Genomic DNA, 16,728 nt, shown 5'->3' with positions numbered 1-16,728 from the left:
TCTTATAGCAAACAATGAGGGTGATAGTGGATAACAAGCTTGCATTTGACCTGCACATACAAAATTGCATAAGAAAAATGCATCAAAAACTATGGATGCTTTACAGAGCCAAAAACGTTCTTACAAACGCAACTAAACCGACACTTGCTCTTACTTAACTCCTCCCCACTCTTCTTTATGGCACTCCCATCCTTACTAACCTCCAGGCTTCACACAAATGAAAACCTGAACAATGTTGTAACAAAGTTGCTAAATATGCAACACGTACCCCTTTCAGAACCCACCACTGTATAGCTCTGAAAAGCCTAATTTGGTTAGAATTGCCACATCATCTACATATGCAAAACGTCTTCCCACTTACAAAATTATCCAGCATCCATCTGCCTGTCCAGCACTAAAAAACATTCTACACAACTGTATTCCCAGTCTATCATTGTGATCCAGCGACAAAAACTCTTGTCTGTCTACAAATCTGGCAAATCTGCTGGGCATTGTTTGCATTTGTACAAGGCTGCTAAGGCCTGGAACTCCTTACCTGTATCCATCAGGTCTATACCCTCCCTCCCATCTTTCAATATCAGTCTGAAAGTCTTGCTAGCTAAAATCTGTATTTGTTTTTCATAAAAACCAGGATAAACTATATCCCTAAATATGAACAAGTACCTTTTTTCTTTCCTTACTGCTATCTAATCCTCCTCCCTGACTTTCTCTCTAAATATACCTACCATAAGCCTGTTTTCCCTCACTTCATATTGCAGTTCTTATTGTGTTAGATTAACTTACCTTTAATTTCTCAACTGTCTAAAATTTCTCTAAATATTAAATGATTGTCATATACCTTGCATCGATTCTTAACCAATATTTTTATATCATGTCTAATTTATTATAATTATATAAAAAGCAGATGTCTTTGTTTTATTTTTGAAGACTGTAAAATTTCTGTTCTTAAAAAGTTTTGTAACAATTTGGAGCTTTTCTCCCCAGGACTCTGCTGAAAATGGGCTTCTACACAGTTGGACTTTCATGGTAATCAAATGTCAATAAATAAATAAATAAATAAAATATGCTTCATATTGATCATTGCTGCAGTAACCTAAGCTATATAGGTTATATCCTGCAAAGGATAGAACAGCTGGCCAACTTAAAAAACCTCAGGGCACCTTCTGTGCACCCAAACTGTCTGGCAGCTTGAGCTAAGCTGACTAAAAGACACATCTGGGCACCAAACCCTTCAGCACTTTACTGATACCAAACAGTATCCTCCTCTGAGGCTTTTGATGATTGACAGTTAACTTATGCTGTTCCTTGGTGGGGCAGATACGTTCCCTTTGGGGAAATAACTTCCATTATTTATTTATTTGTTTATTTTTTGTTTACTATTAATACTTTCCTCTTCAGAAAAGTTATTTTAAAGCTAGGACTTTGTGTTTAAGTGGACTGTGATGACACTGTACTGTACTTTTTTCTGTCACTTTAAAAGTTGTTTATAGTAACTACAAGCCAGTTTTTCTATGGAGAAATCATGTTTATTTTACTTTATGGGTTGGCAAAGTGATTTAAAGTGGTTTTACTGTGTTTGTTTTTGAAAAGAAATTGACTTTTAAAGACTTTTGGTTTTAACAGCATTTACTGCTTACTTTTCTTAGGAAAGAGGCATCATTTTCAGCTTGGGTCTATATTATATGTTCGAAGGTTTATAACTTCGAACATCCTAAAATCGAATTTAAATGTTCGAAGTTATAAACCTTCGAACATATGTACTAAAAAAAAAAAAATAAAAATAAAAAAAAAACAAACCCAAAACAAACTGTTGTAGGCAGGGGGCTGCTTATGCCAGTCAGGTAAGTTCCCTTTCTTTTTTTTTTTTTTTCATATGTTCGATGTTTGAAACTTCGAACATTTAATTTTGATAAATTAGCATTCGATGTTTTCAAACGTCGAACATATGATATAGACCCTTTCAGCTTGACCATAGAACAATATGTCAGTCCCATAGTTGGTCCTTCTTCCAGCCACAAAAAGAAAAAATAAGAAAACAGCCTTTGCCATCACATCATGCTATCAATTTGCCTCAGCCACAGGTGGGTGACTGTGCTTTGGCCATTAGCTGTACCTCAGACATTTCATCTTTTACCCTGGATCTCTGCGGTGTAGCAGCTATAGTCACTATAGACTGAGATTTAGCCACTAGATTACAATCAACTCACTATAAGGTGAAACAAATCACTATTACATGAATCACCTGGAAAATGAGCTTCTCAGTTAATAAGAAATGTTGCAGTGTGTGTGTGTGTGTGTGTGTGTGTATGTGTTTTTACAATTAGCAGAAGGATGCTACACATTTTTGGCCCAAAGCCAGCCAGCCATGTATGGAGGACAAATGGTGACTTTTAGGGGTCATATGAAAGTACTTTTAGATTGGCCCTAATGGAGGCTTCCTGTTTGGCATGACCCTTTAGTAAGGTGAATGTGAATAAAGAAGGTAAGCAGCTCAAAATTAATAATGCAAAGTACATTGCAATCAGTTCTAAGGACTGTTTCCATTGTTGGCTTGTCAGCGATGAAGCACATAAAGGTATACATACTGCAGAAGAACGACTTTTATACAGACTAACTGAAGACAAGCGAGTGAAAGAGGATGTCCAACAACTGCAGGCAAAGTACTTTAAATGAAAGACAGTTTATTGTAAAAACTCCACACGTTTTTCGTCACCCTCGTAGAGTAACTTCTTCAGAAATACAAACAGACTACAAAGTAACAGTTTTTTAAAAAAACGGCAACTGGTGTCATGTGATAGCATAAACCTATCAACTCTACTAATGTGACGAGCATGCATCAGTAAGAAGAAGTGTCAGCTAAAAGATTGTTGTATACAATTGCTTAAAATTAATTAAGACATACAAATAACTATCCAAATGACTATCAATATTAATATCAGTGTCAACTTGTAAAATAATGGAAAAACTAATATATACAAGTACTCATTTAAACAAATTCTCGATAAAAAATCAAACAAAAAATGCACATAGTAAATGTGTATTTATGTATATATAAACTACAAGCATTTTAAAGCTCTATCAATATATAAGATGTAAAATATTTAAAATTTATTTATTTAAGATATGAAATATTTATGTCATCTCATGAAGCTTTTTAATTCATCTCTTAAGACTTTTTAATTTTAGTAAACAAGAGATGTTACAGTTTTCATTCAAGCCTGGGTATGCAAAAGCATCCAAGGTAAGTTGCCATTCCAGTTCACATACTTCAAGAAGTAAAGAACTGGGACCTTCCCTAATGTCTGGCATTATTTGGTCAATGGCTTGGAAATAGAATGTATGACCGTTACTTAAAAATGAATGCCTAGCTAAAGCGTTTTTGCTTTTATTTTTACCTATAGCATAAGAATGCTCGTAAATCCTTTCACGAAACGTCCGGTCAGTTTTACCTATGTAAAACGCCAGACAGTTGTTACACTTATTATACCCTTAGATTCACAATTCAGTTTATGTTTAATGAAATACTTACTATTATTACCTATCTCAAATGAACTACCAGTCCTGATGAACTTACACATCGTACATGCTCCGCATGTGAACGTGCCATAAAGTCTCACATTAAGTTTGGTGTCTTTACTTTCAAGGAGGCTTTTCAAATTAGCCCCCCTTCTATAGACAATTTTAGGTAAATGACCTAATCTGTCAACTGTTAAGTTGTCCTTGTGTAAAAAGGACCAGTTTTTGTATAAGATCATTTTCACCTGTTCACTATCATTGTTGAAAGTTGTAATAAAACACACATTGTAAGTGGAGATCTGATCAGTTAGGTTGTTCCTATCTTTAGTGAAGCCACTAACCATCATACCTTTATTAGTAGTGGTTGTCTGGTGGATATTATTAACTGTAAACACTTCAGGGGACTCAAATTGGAAAGTTTTACTTGCATCTGTCCATGTCAACAGAGGTTTAAAATAACCGTTGTTACGTTTACATTTAATTTCCTCTGTTAATGAGTCTATTAAAGTAATAGGATAACCACGGTTGTGAAACATATCTTTCAATAAGTGACATTCAGCCAGGAAGTCACTTTCTAAAGTACGCATTCTTGCAGCCCTAATAAGTTGACTTTTAACTATGGATCTCGTCTGTACATAAAGGTGGGCACTAGTATAATGCAAGAAAGAGTTACAGTAGGTAGGTTTCCTGAAAGTTTTTGAAGTGAGTCTCATGTTTACTGAATCTTTAGTCAATTTAACATCTAAGTAATCAATACATTCGGTGTCAAATTTAAAAGTAAACTTGAAGAAATTCGTGGCAGAATTAAAGTAATCCACAAGTTGTGATGCTTTATTCTTGTCACCCTTAAAAATGATAAAGATGTCATCTAAAAATCTAGTATAATAGATTAAAGAAGTTTTGATTTCTGGTTTATTAAATATAAACAACTTTTCCCAGTATGCCATGAAAAGATTTGCCAGACTAGCCCCACATGGTGAACCCATAGCAACACCTTGTTTTTGCAGACAGTATTCGCCATTAAACATGAAAAAATTGTTTGTAAGTATGATGTCTGTAAGTTCTGTAACTAGATCTATTTCCATTATCGGTGCATTTTTATCTTTCAATGACAAAGCAATTCATTCTACTGCCTCCAAATGGGGAATCGAAGTATACAGATCAACGACATCAATAGTTAAAAAATTATTCCCTTGGTTAAAGTCTAAACTATTTAAATTTTGTAAGAAAGACCATGAGTCTTTACATACTTGTGGTTCAGGTTTTAGATATTTTTGTACTATAGAGTCAACCAGTTTCACACAAGGGTAGGTTAAAAAGGCTCTACCATCAATAAGTGGCCTCATAGGTGGATTAATCTTATCCTTGTGTATTTTGGGAATACCAAACATTATTGGTGTTTTAGGGTAAGGCATATTGATATAATTATATGTGTCAAGGTCAATTTTTGCTTCGATAAACAAATCACTGAAGTAACCTCTAATTCTTGAATGTGCTACATTCATCTCATTCAATGATGACTTAGAATAAGCGATGTTATTTAACACTGAGTCCATCTTATTATTATAATCAGTGATGTCAAAAATGACCAAGCCTCCCCCCTTGTCTGGTTTAACTATTTGTACTTGTAGAGATCTTAAAAATTTTAATGCTTGTGTTTATTCGTAAGTGGTGTTATTTTTCCTGTGGGTACCAATGTGTGCACGTGAATGTGGTATGTGTCTAATGTCAAGTTCACATACATTCTCAAATAAACTGAGAAGGGGGTGTAGTGGGCGATTAAACGTACTTGTTGGTTTAAAAGTACAGTTTGGGTAACTTGAATTACCTAAAAGAAGGGTCAAATTTAATTTCCTCACGAAACACTTCAAATCAATTAAAGTTTTGGCAATGTTAATATTCTTACTTGGAACAAAAGTGTTACCCCTGGCCAGTAATTCAATTAAAGTTGGCTCAATGGTAATAGAGGAAAAATTATAGATGTTGACGTCGCCACCTATATTTGTAAGAATGTCAAGTTTAGTGGCATATGTTGGACCCTCTTCGACTATCTCTTCCATCGGTTGTTCCATGCTTTGTTCCTTTGGTTCTGAGGTTGTCGCGATCTCGATGTTGACCTGGAATTCGTTTCCTTCTGAAAATTTGATTCAGACTGGATATTCTGGTTAAACTGACCGTTAGTCTGGTTGTTATATGATCGCAATCTTTCACTGTGTCTTACAGTGTCAGGCACGTTAATGTCATTAGTATCATTGCTGTTGTTTCCTAAAGAATAGTCAGGTTTATTGACTGTAGTAGTGACCGAAGTAGAGTTCACCTTGTTATTGGCTTGTCAAGTCTGTGCCATTTGTGGTCTAGGATATGCTGAACCGTTACTATAAGCTAAACGGTCCCGGTTCTTTTTTTTTTATTTTATTGCTCTTCAGTCTGTCTAGTAGTTGTTCAATGCTAGTAAAAACTCTACTATAGTCATATTTATACCTACCAAAGTCTAAATCTGCATTGATGTCTTTATCTAAATCATCGACATCCTTTAAAATATTCTCAATTTGCAGCGAATAATGTTTAACGATCAGTTCCATTAATTGGAAACCTTGTTGGTCAAATAAGGCTACAATTTCTTTATGGAAAATAGAATCCGGAATCAACCCAGTGGGGAATTGATGGTATCGAAGACCTTTAGGTACTATTTTCTCTTGCAAACATTGCTTAAAGTACACTACTTCAAGTTGAAGTTTCTTTAGCTTAAGTAATTTTGAATCAAAAAGCTTCAATTTCTCAGAAATTAATTGTGTACTCACATGTGGTGAAGTGGTATTCGTCGCCAGTTGCTCCTGGTTTAAAGTGAAACCTGAAGATAGTTTCACTGTATCATTCACCCAGTCAAAAAAAGAAGGAGCACCAATAAGCCCTGTAATACCCATGTTGTTGTCAGTACCTGTTGCTGTTGTGTTAACCAAGAACAAAATCCACAAAAGGGAGGTTCCACAAATGTATCCCAGATGAGCGGCTTAAAAATCAGCTACCGTGCTTCACCAGTCAATACATAAAAGCACTAGCCAAACCGACCTTTTAAAATGTTGTAAAACCAGGTTTATTGAATTCAAACAAGGTAACACGAACAAATAAAGAACCTTATAGTAATCCAAGTTATAGGTTAATCCAAGTTAAACCAGATCACGTAAAACACCTTGAACCAGTGTTTTTCGTCCAGAGCACTGCCCGAACTTCTTCAGACAAACAAAAATTGCTGGCTGAATGTTCCGTTTAAATACTCGGAAGAATACATGGTTCAATGATAAGTTGAGTAATTAGTCTAACATGTTAGTACACAAAACCTTACACCAACTCACTTGTACAAAAAACAAATGTCGCTAATAGCTCAGTTTAAAAACAGCTTTTAAAATGTATATAAAAAACATTTTGAATGTTGACTTCAAATCGCTTGTAAAATGTCTATGAAAACTTTCCAGGGCTCTTTTAGTGTAATTCGGTGAAAGGTGGGAACACTAACAAAATTCCCACCAAGTGCTCTGAAAGTCCTCTTAAAGTACTTCACAAGTGTTTTTAAGAAGTGTTTTTAAAAAATGTGTTTTTGAGATGTTCTTAAGATCATTGGCGTGCAAGAAACATCTAATGTACAAATAAATGGTGTTGTTACGACCCGCGTTAACAATAAATTAGATGTTTTAAAACATATCCTACCAAGTTTTACAGATGACGTAACAAGTTGTTATTTCGAAGTTAACACTTTATAATACTTTTGAACATTAGATATGTTCTTAAAAAGAATTAAAAATATCTATACATCCAAGGTTGATCCCATGTGGGTCATGAACTGATATGATTCAATAGTGAGCGTGATAACAGCGGTGATAATAATGCAAGTCCATGTTCCATGCTTTGTTCCTTTGGTTCAGAGGTTGTCGCGATCTCGATGTTGACCTGGAATTCGTTTCCTTCTGAAAATTTGATTCAGACTGGATATTCTGGTTAAACTGACCGTTAGTCTGGTTGTTATATGATCACAATCTTTCACTGTGTCTTACAGTGTCAGGCACGTTAATGTCATTAGTATCATTGCTGTTGTTTCCTAAAGAATAGTCAGGTTTATTGACTGTAGTAGTAACCGAAGTAGAGTTCACCTTGTTATTGGTTTGTCAAGTCTGTGCCATTTGTGGTCTAGGATATGCTGAACCGTTACTATAAGCTAAACGGTCCCGGTTCTTTTTTTTTTATTTTATTGCTCTTCAGTCTGTCTAGTAGTTGTCCAATGCTAGTAAAAACTCTACTATAGTCATATTTATACCTACCAAAGTCTAAATCTGCATTGATGTCTTTATCTAAATCATCGACATCCTTTAAAATATTCTCAATTTGCAGCAAATAATGTTTAATGATCAGTTCCATTAATTGGAAACCTTGTTGGTCAAATAAGGCTACAATTTCTTTATGGAAAATAGAATCCGGAATCAACCCAGTGGGGAATTGATGGTATCGAAGACCTTTAGGTACTATTTTCTCTTGCAAGCATTGCTTAAAGTACACTACTTCAAGTTGAAGTTTCTTTAGCTTAAGTAATTTTGAATCAAAAAGCTTCAATTTCTCAGAAATTAATTGTGTACTCACATGTGGTGAAGTGGTATTCGTCGCCGGTTGCTCCTGGTTTAAAGTGAAACCTGAAGATAGTTTCACTGTATCATTCACCCAGTCAAAAAAAGAAGGAGCACCAATAAGCCCTGTAATACCCATGTTGTTGTCAGTACCTGTTGCTGTTGTGTTAACACTCGAATGAGTAAGTTGACCAGGTGGAATCAAAGCCGAACTCGGCTGTAGTCTGTTGTCATATATTGGTTCAGACCCAGAATGGTTTTGAGTACGTTGGTTTTGTTTATTCAAAACCACTGGGAAAATGTTAGAACTTGACTCTTCACTATTTCAGTTCGGACTGCCTGGGCTGTTAGAAGATCCTGATGCCATAACAAACCAATGAACCAAAAAGGCAAAAAAACAGCCCAGGCAGTCAGAACCTTTTTGTTTCATGACAACAACCAGACAGTATGAATATACCTGCACTATTAAGTATGCTTACTCAGCGTATAAACCACATTACCACCCGGCTTGACATTGTGGATAAACGAATTAGTAAAGAGTCAAGTTCTTTTTGATTCAAAATTACTTAAGCTAAAGAAACTTCAACTTGAAGTAGTGTATTTTAAGCAATGTTTGCAAGAGAAAATAGTACCCAAAGGTCTAATGCCTTGGATCAACTTATCCACACCCCCACCAGAGGCAGCAATATCCTAGACCTGGTCATTACCAACATAGGCAACTAGTGTTCCACACCAGAGGTCAATTCCTCGTTGGTCAGATCTAACCACAAGCAAATCACCCTAGACATCCAGATCCCAGCCCCAACCCCCATTAGGGAAACCACCGAAAAAAATTTCTCCAAAGCCAACTTCACGCTCCGTAAGACAGAAGTGGCAAACTTCACGACACCCATGCTGATGGACAGTAGAGATATGACTGCTGAATCCTATACAATTGCACTTTATAAGCACTTACATGACTGCATGGATCGTGCAATCCCTAACAGAACCAAGATGCTATCCTCCAAATAAAGGAAGTCAATCTGGTGGTCCCCTGCTATAAACAAACTCTACAACAGAAGAAAGAAACTGTTGCAAAAAAGAGTAAAATCCCATGATTGGAGGAACTCAGTGGTCAGCCTCAGTAAGAAGCTGAGATCCCTCATAAAATCCTCCAAAGCTAGTTATGAAAACAAAATTGCCACTGATTCTAAAGACAACCACAAAGTATTCTATAGCTATGTCAAGAATCTCAGTGGCAACACTCAGATCTGCTCTGAGTTACAGCACAATGGCACTAAATATACAGAACCAACTGATATTGCCAACATCCTGGCAGACAGGTTCAGTGCTAACTTTACCCCTCTCTCATCTCCTAAAGGGCCCATCTTTATACCGGAAGAATGCAAAGTACCTGTAATCACTGCTGCACAGGTAAAAAACACACTCTCCAAAGCCAAGAACACAGCATCCATGGGACCTGACAATATCCCAGGCTGTGTTCTACATGAACTACAGAATGAACTGGCACCCTACCTAAGTACCATGTTCGATCATAGCCTCACCTCAGGCTTTGTGCCCACTGAATGGTGCACAGCAATGGTTATCCCACTCCACAAAGGGGGAGCCACCACGGACCCCGGGAACTACTGCCCCATTAGCCTGATGATTCTGGTCTGCAAAGCCATGGAGCGTATCATCATGGAACTTATAAACAATGACACTGGTAATCTCCATACTCTGGACCCTACCCAGTTCGGGTTTGTAAAAGGCAGATCATGTCTCCTAAACCTGATAGACTTCTTTGAAGCGGTCACCAAAGCTGTAGATGAGGGTAAGGTGGTACACACAGCCTATCTAGATCTCACCAAGGCTTTCGACACCATCCCCCACTCTGGAATTATAGACAAATTCACTAAACTAGGTGTAAATCCCTATGTCACAAGATGGGTTGCCAACTGGCTCACTGACCGAACCCACACTGTGAAAGTAGCAGACTCTAAATCCAACTTCAGACCAGTGACAAGTGGAGTACCACAGGGTTCAGTCCTAGGTCCTCTCCTGTTTGGTATCTACTTCTCTGAAGTATAGGCTAACACAGAAGGTCTTTGGCTAACAAAGTTCGCAGATGACTACAAACTAGGAGCCATAATAAAATCTCCTAACAATGTGGACATCTTACAAAAGGGCCTCACTGAGACAGATGCCTGGTGTCAAAGCCATGGCCTCAAGTTCAATGCCAAAAAGTGCATTGCATCCCTTTTGGTAAAAACTCTGTACCCATGAACTGCCACATAGGCGGTAGTCTACTTAACACCGAAAGTGTGATAAGAGACCTTGGGACACATGTGGACAGTAGTCTCTCCTTTGAAAATCACATCACCACAGTAGTCAGGAAATCCTTCTACGTGGCACACCTCATCACAAAAGGTTTCTCATCCAGGAAAAAAGAGGCCATTAGTTCCCTCTACTCATCACTCATTAGACCCATTATAGAGTACAATGCCCCTTTTGGTATGTACCTCACAAGACATCTACAACAACTGGAAAGGCCACAGAAATACCTCACAAAGAGGATTACCAGCCTCAAACAGATGCCCTACGCAGACTGTCTCAAAAAACTCCAGCTTTACTCTGTCTCATATCGCCTACTCAGAGGCGATCTCTGTCTAACATACAAAGCTATGTCAAACCCAGAGCTGTTGGATATGCTCCACGTAAAGAAATCCCAATCCCTCCGAGCTACACGCTCTGGGGACCTAAACCTTGTCACCACAATGAACAGAACATTCTAGAGGGATAGATTCCTGTCTCAGAGATTTCCCATACTCTGGAACAAACTACCTATCTATATCAAACAAAGCTCCTCATTAGCACTCTTCAAGAAAAATCTTGATGACTGGATGGGGGATAGGAAATTCACCCCGGGGATCACTTCTGTGGCTCTGCTTGACAGGGGCACAGGAAAATAATTTTCTTGGGAGGCAAAAGCCAAGGTACCATTTGGCTAGGCTTATATAGGCCCTAGGGCCAATAGCCTAGTACCTACCTATGAACCTATGAAAATTATAAGACTAATAATAATTGTGGGGGTCCTGTGTCACCTCCTGAAGTCATACAGAGTACCAGCTAGTACACCAAGATGATTAATAGGGTAGTTTATAATCACATGAAGAATCTCTAACAGTACTTTTATAATGGTGGTGGAGAGATCTACAGCCTTCTGCCCTTGATAAAAGAATGTTGCTTTTAGAGGACTGTCAGACATGTTAGCAGACAAAAGAAACTGATTTTGTATGATTCACAGAAAAGTAAGATGGTCACAAGGAAGAAAATCACAGCATATAATTCTAGATAGCAAAGTCAGTTAACTTCATTTTCGTCATTATTGACAAATTTCAAAAAAAGAGGGAGGGAAGGAAGATAAAACCAATGTGCATAGATGGGGGTATTTGCAAGATTACACACAGAGGAGTGTAGTAATAAGATAACACGTACTGTTTGTAGAACAAAATGTTAAATAAACACAGATTGTTGGTGTTTGTTCTTCTGCGTTTTATTACCTACTTGAAATCACATTGAAACAACTTGGGGAATAAAGTTGCCAAAATATTGGAACTGATAACATTCACAGAGCACATGCTTCTGATGATCAGGAAAATTGCTCTTTCCATATTTATATAAATGAAAAGTAGCTCAGTTCTGGCCATTGGAGTTGCAACATTATAACCAGCACAGCTGAGATTCAACTAAAATTCCTGGTGGATAAATACACATTTTGGGGAAGGTACTAGCATTACTTGCTCCTGACACTAAAGAAATTGTGCACAAAGTCAACAAAAAACAAGGAGGGAAAAGTAATAGCAGTGAGGTGTATAGGCAAAAAAATCTATAAAAAATGACAGGGGAAGGATGGAGCCAATGACGGAAGCACACTAAACAGTAATAGTACTTTAGATGTTCACCTCCTGCCTATTGTGTAGTATATAGTAATTTATAAAGCAAAACCATTTTTACTATATCCATAAGTGCTCTCTGCTTAACTCAAAGCTGTGTACATATTGATCAATCTGAATTAAGTACAACTAATTACACACACACACACACACACACACACACACACACACACACACACACACACACACACACACACACACACACACACACAAACATTATGATCCCTAGCTCATGAAATCAGATGGTATTTCAAAATGGGCAAAATGGTGTCACTATCCAGTATGTAATACCCATACTTGTAGTACTAATTCCACTTCATCCTGTTGAAATCACAAAAACAGTGTTGGGTAGATGCACTTTCTGACAATGTACTATTCGGGGATGATCAGGTAAGCAGATTACTTAACATTGTGCTATGTTTTGTCAACAAGAGAACAAAAACTTGTTATAGCACCCTCATCAGACTAGCCAGTCACATCTCCCAAGATCAAAAGTGCAGACATAACAAATCAGCATTCAGAGATGTTCCTTTCAGATTTAGTGCTTCCATTTATCAGTTTTTGACATTTTGAACAATCACAGCATAGCATGTTACTAATGTCCTTCAATTAAAATAAATCAGAGACCCATTCTGGTTCTGATGACAGATGACCTGAGCATCCTATTGTAGCTTGCTCATAGGTTGATAGGTTCATAGGATGTTACTAGGCTATTGGCCCGGAGGCCCTTATAAGCCTGGCCAAGAATTTCACCCATGTTTCCACAAAGTCAGCACCTGTTTCCCCTGTCCATCAGGGACACAGGTGGGATCCCAGAGATGTATTTTCTGTTTCCTATCCAGTCATCCAGGTTCCTCTTAAACAGGGCTAGAGACGTACTCTGCTTGACATGGAGAGGGAGTCTATTCCACAGATGGGGGAGTCTTTGGGACCCAAATCTATCCTGCCAACAAGTTCTATTAATGTCACAGACCAGGCTGAGACCTTGCAGGTGGGTTGCATGAGTCGAGTTTGACTTACGGATATGCAGCAACTCCATCAAGGCTAGGTCTGAAATGGCCTTGTATGCCAGACACAGGTCTTCTCTGAGCAGTCTGTACAAGACTGAGTAGAGGGACTAGGCTTTTAGCCTATATGTATAGGATAGGTGTTTGAGACCCTGGATTTTCCTGGTCAGGAACCTCTGTGGTCTCTCCAGCTGCTGCATGTGCTTGGAAAGATACATGCCAAACAGGGTACTGTACTTGATAATGGGTCTGATAAGGGAGGAGTACAGGGATGTTTTGACCTCCTTGTTCCTGGATGAAATACCCTTACTTATGAGGTGGGCCATGTAGAAAGCTTTCTGTACAATGGAGGCAATGTGGTGGTCAAAAGTCAGGTTGCTATCAACCTGGGTGCCCAAGTCCTTCACTACTGATTGCATGTGTAGTATGTTGTTATTAATATTTTAATTAGTGTGGATGACATTTTCCCCAAAGGTGATAATGATGCATTTCTTGACATTCAGTCTGAGGCCATGCTTCTGACACCAGTCATTTGTTAGGGTAAGGCCCTCTTGGAGAATGTTCACATCACTAGGGGAATTTAAGACAGCACCCAGCTTGCAGTCATCTGGAAACTTTTTCAGCCACAGACCACTGGTTTTGGCTTGCACCTCAGAAAAGTATATCCCAAACAATAGAGGCTCCAAGACTAATCCCTGGGTACACTGCTCATTACGGGTCTACTACTAGAGGTGGCTTCCCCTATTTTGAATGAGTGGGTTCTATCAGTGAACCAGTTAGCTACCCATCTGGTAACATATAGGTTGATGCCTAGCTGGGAGAGTTTAACTATTATGCCTGACTGGGGAATAGTGTCAAAGGCTTTGATTAGGTCAAGGTAGGAAGTGTGCTCCATCTTCCCCTTGTCCATAGCTTTGGTGACTGATATACAGAAGTCGACCAAGTTTAACAGGTATGATCTCCCTTTGACAAAACTAAACTGTGCAGGGTCAAGCATTTGGAGGTTGCCAATGTCCCTGTTTATAAAGTCCATGATAATGCATTCCATGGCCTTGCAGATCCTATAAATGCCTGGGTCAGTGGATGCTCTACCTTTGTGTAGTGGGATGACAGTTGCTGTCCTCCATTTGGCTGAGACAAAGCCAGTGCTCAGACTTTGGTTGAATAGGATGCATAATGGAGCTGAGAGCTCATGCCAGAGTTCATGTAGGATACAGCCAGGGATATAGGGTCCCATGGAGACTGCATTTTTTGCCTGTGAGAGGGCATTAAACACCTGCTTCCTGGTGATGAGGGGAGGGGGGCTGATGCTGGGGAGGTCCTGGTTTACTGCTGGGGAGGACAGGGGGGGTGAAGTTTTCACTGAACTTGTCTGCCAGCAGGTTGGCTATATCTACAGCGTTTGTGTATGTGGTGTTATTGGCCACATACACATGAAAGGCATACAGCCCAAGTGCATTTGGAAATGTATGCAACATGTATCTACTTAACTGACATTAACTGATGTTGTCCCTATATTTACTTCCCCAGGCTGCCAGACACATTGGATCCATTAGTTTGATTCACAGTTTAAAATCCTGAATGAAAATTATAGCTCCTCAGAGTCAACTACTGTACTCCATTTGTTCCTGTGCTAGTAAAAACTAAATGTATTAGCAAAGAAGAAAGTTACGTAAAGTATAAAAATGTTCTTAACAAAGCATCTTATTTATTATCTGTAGCGACTTAAATGTATTAACAAAGAAGACAAGTAGACTATAGTGGTTGGATTCATAAACAATGCCCGCAATTGCGCATGCTGGCATGTGTTCCAGATCACATACTGGGGGCCTGCACATGTCATAAGTGGACCTGAGTGCAATGAAACAGTAACATGCACTACTGCATACATGGAGGAGCTCAGTTGCATGCAAGGTATACATAATAAGAAAGGTGCCATCCTCTGCAATTCACAAAAGACATCTGTGGCAACAACATCATCCTCGTACCTAATGTTTGTCTGGAATTGATGTCTTACTCAGTATAACATGCTTAGCAGCAACATCATGTCAAATACAGGCAAAAAAGAAAGCCCATATGCAACAGTAAAGTTATATGCATGCACTAATTCAACCCATTCCTTACTACATTGCATACAGTCATGACAGCACTAACACCCAAGTTCCAACCTTATAGCACTGATGACAAAACTTCATGCCAATGACAACATCACCACAAGTGGATCCCTTCATTTATATTTTATGCAAATGAAACTTGCACTGCAGTACTGCCTAATAAGGGAGGAGCTTTTATAACCCCCCCGTGTCAGAAGTGGGGAGTAGGCCCCCCCCGTGTCAGAAGTGGGGAGTAGGCACTTCCCCCCCTGGACTTCTCTTCCATACTACCAGTCAGTAATAATAAAATCCACACATAGGGGATGCCATAGCAATTCTGTTAAAGTGTACTACATATAAGACCATGAATTAATCACATAATGAAAGAATAAAAACTAAAGCTAAAATAGTTTAATAGAATGGAAAAGACTGGTAACAGGAGAGCTGATAATGAAGGTAAATTCAGAATAAAGAACATATAATACATTCCAAAAGTGATTATGATTTTGGATTGACATAATTCTGAAGACCCTCCAGTTTGATATGTGTAATTATTATCCAATTAAAGTGCCTGTCCACATAAAATTGCATTTCATACAATAGCTACTGTTGTGCTCTATTACACTAAGTTTAAAATTTCAAGTTTTTGTCACAGGTACTTCTTCAACGGAACTATGTGACCTAAAATCAAGCTTATTTTAGTTACTTTTATAAAACTATATATGTCCTTTATGGAAGCTGTGATGACCGTGCCCTGGCCCAGCAATCAAGGAGCCTCAATCCTCACCAATAACACCAGGGAGGTTGTCTCATAGAAGAGAAAATGATAACTAATACACACAGTAAAGTACAATTTCCCTTAAGTGCACACAGAGATCACAGTCAGTCTGGGGCTGGTTGCTCCCTTGCTCACCAGGTCCCCAATAAGACTCCCCACTGGCACAGCTATAGGGTCCAGGTCCCAGCCTAACTGGGCAAGCTAAAACCTCCAGTACCCTCTCTGTCCAACCAGTGCTTTGTGTCCCTGCCAAGCAGCTGACACAACACACACACACTTTGAGATAAGTATTTATACAACTTCACAGACACTCCTGGGAAAGGCTGACACATATTCTCCAGCTGTGCCCCTTTATCCAGACTATACGGTAGTAATTACTGCCACTACTCAGTTAATAATATCAGTTACTAAAAGGCCCTTAAAAGGGTGTCCAATTATTACTGTGCAATATAAATATCCAGTGGTAGTATGACTAACAGTCAAGGCTTACTTTAGAGTGGCCTATTACAATAACCTCTATAAATATGCAATGTACTCTAGAGCTTATCTCTACACAAATCAGCCACAGGTAGAAGGTTTTAAAATATTTAATAATAAATAATTAAAACACAAGACAAAACTACTACACCACAGAGATATCTAAGAGTTCAGAGATCACACAGAAACTTAAAAGAATACAGTAGGACAGGTCTGATTTCAAAGAAAATACCTAATTAATCTTTACTAGCTTTAACTATTCCTACAAGAAATCGCAGTGCTAAAACTTACATGTGAGCATAAGGCAGA

Source organism: Protopterus annectens, chromosome 1.part0 (genome assembly GCF_019279795.1).
Source record: "Protopterus annectens isolate FY-2018-M chromosome 1.part0, PAN1.0, whole genome shotgun sequence".
In the NCBI taxonomy this organism is placed as follows: domain Eukaryota; kingdom Metazoa; phylum Chordata; order Ceratodontiformes; family Protopteridae; genus Protopterus; species Protopterus annectens.
This window is presented reverse-complemented; position numbering follows the sequence as displayed.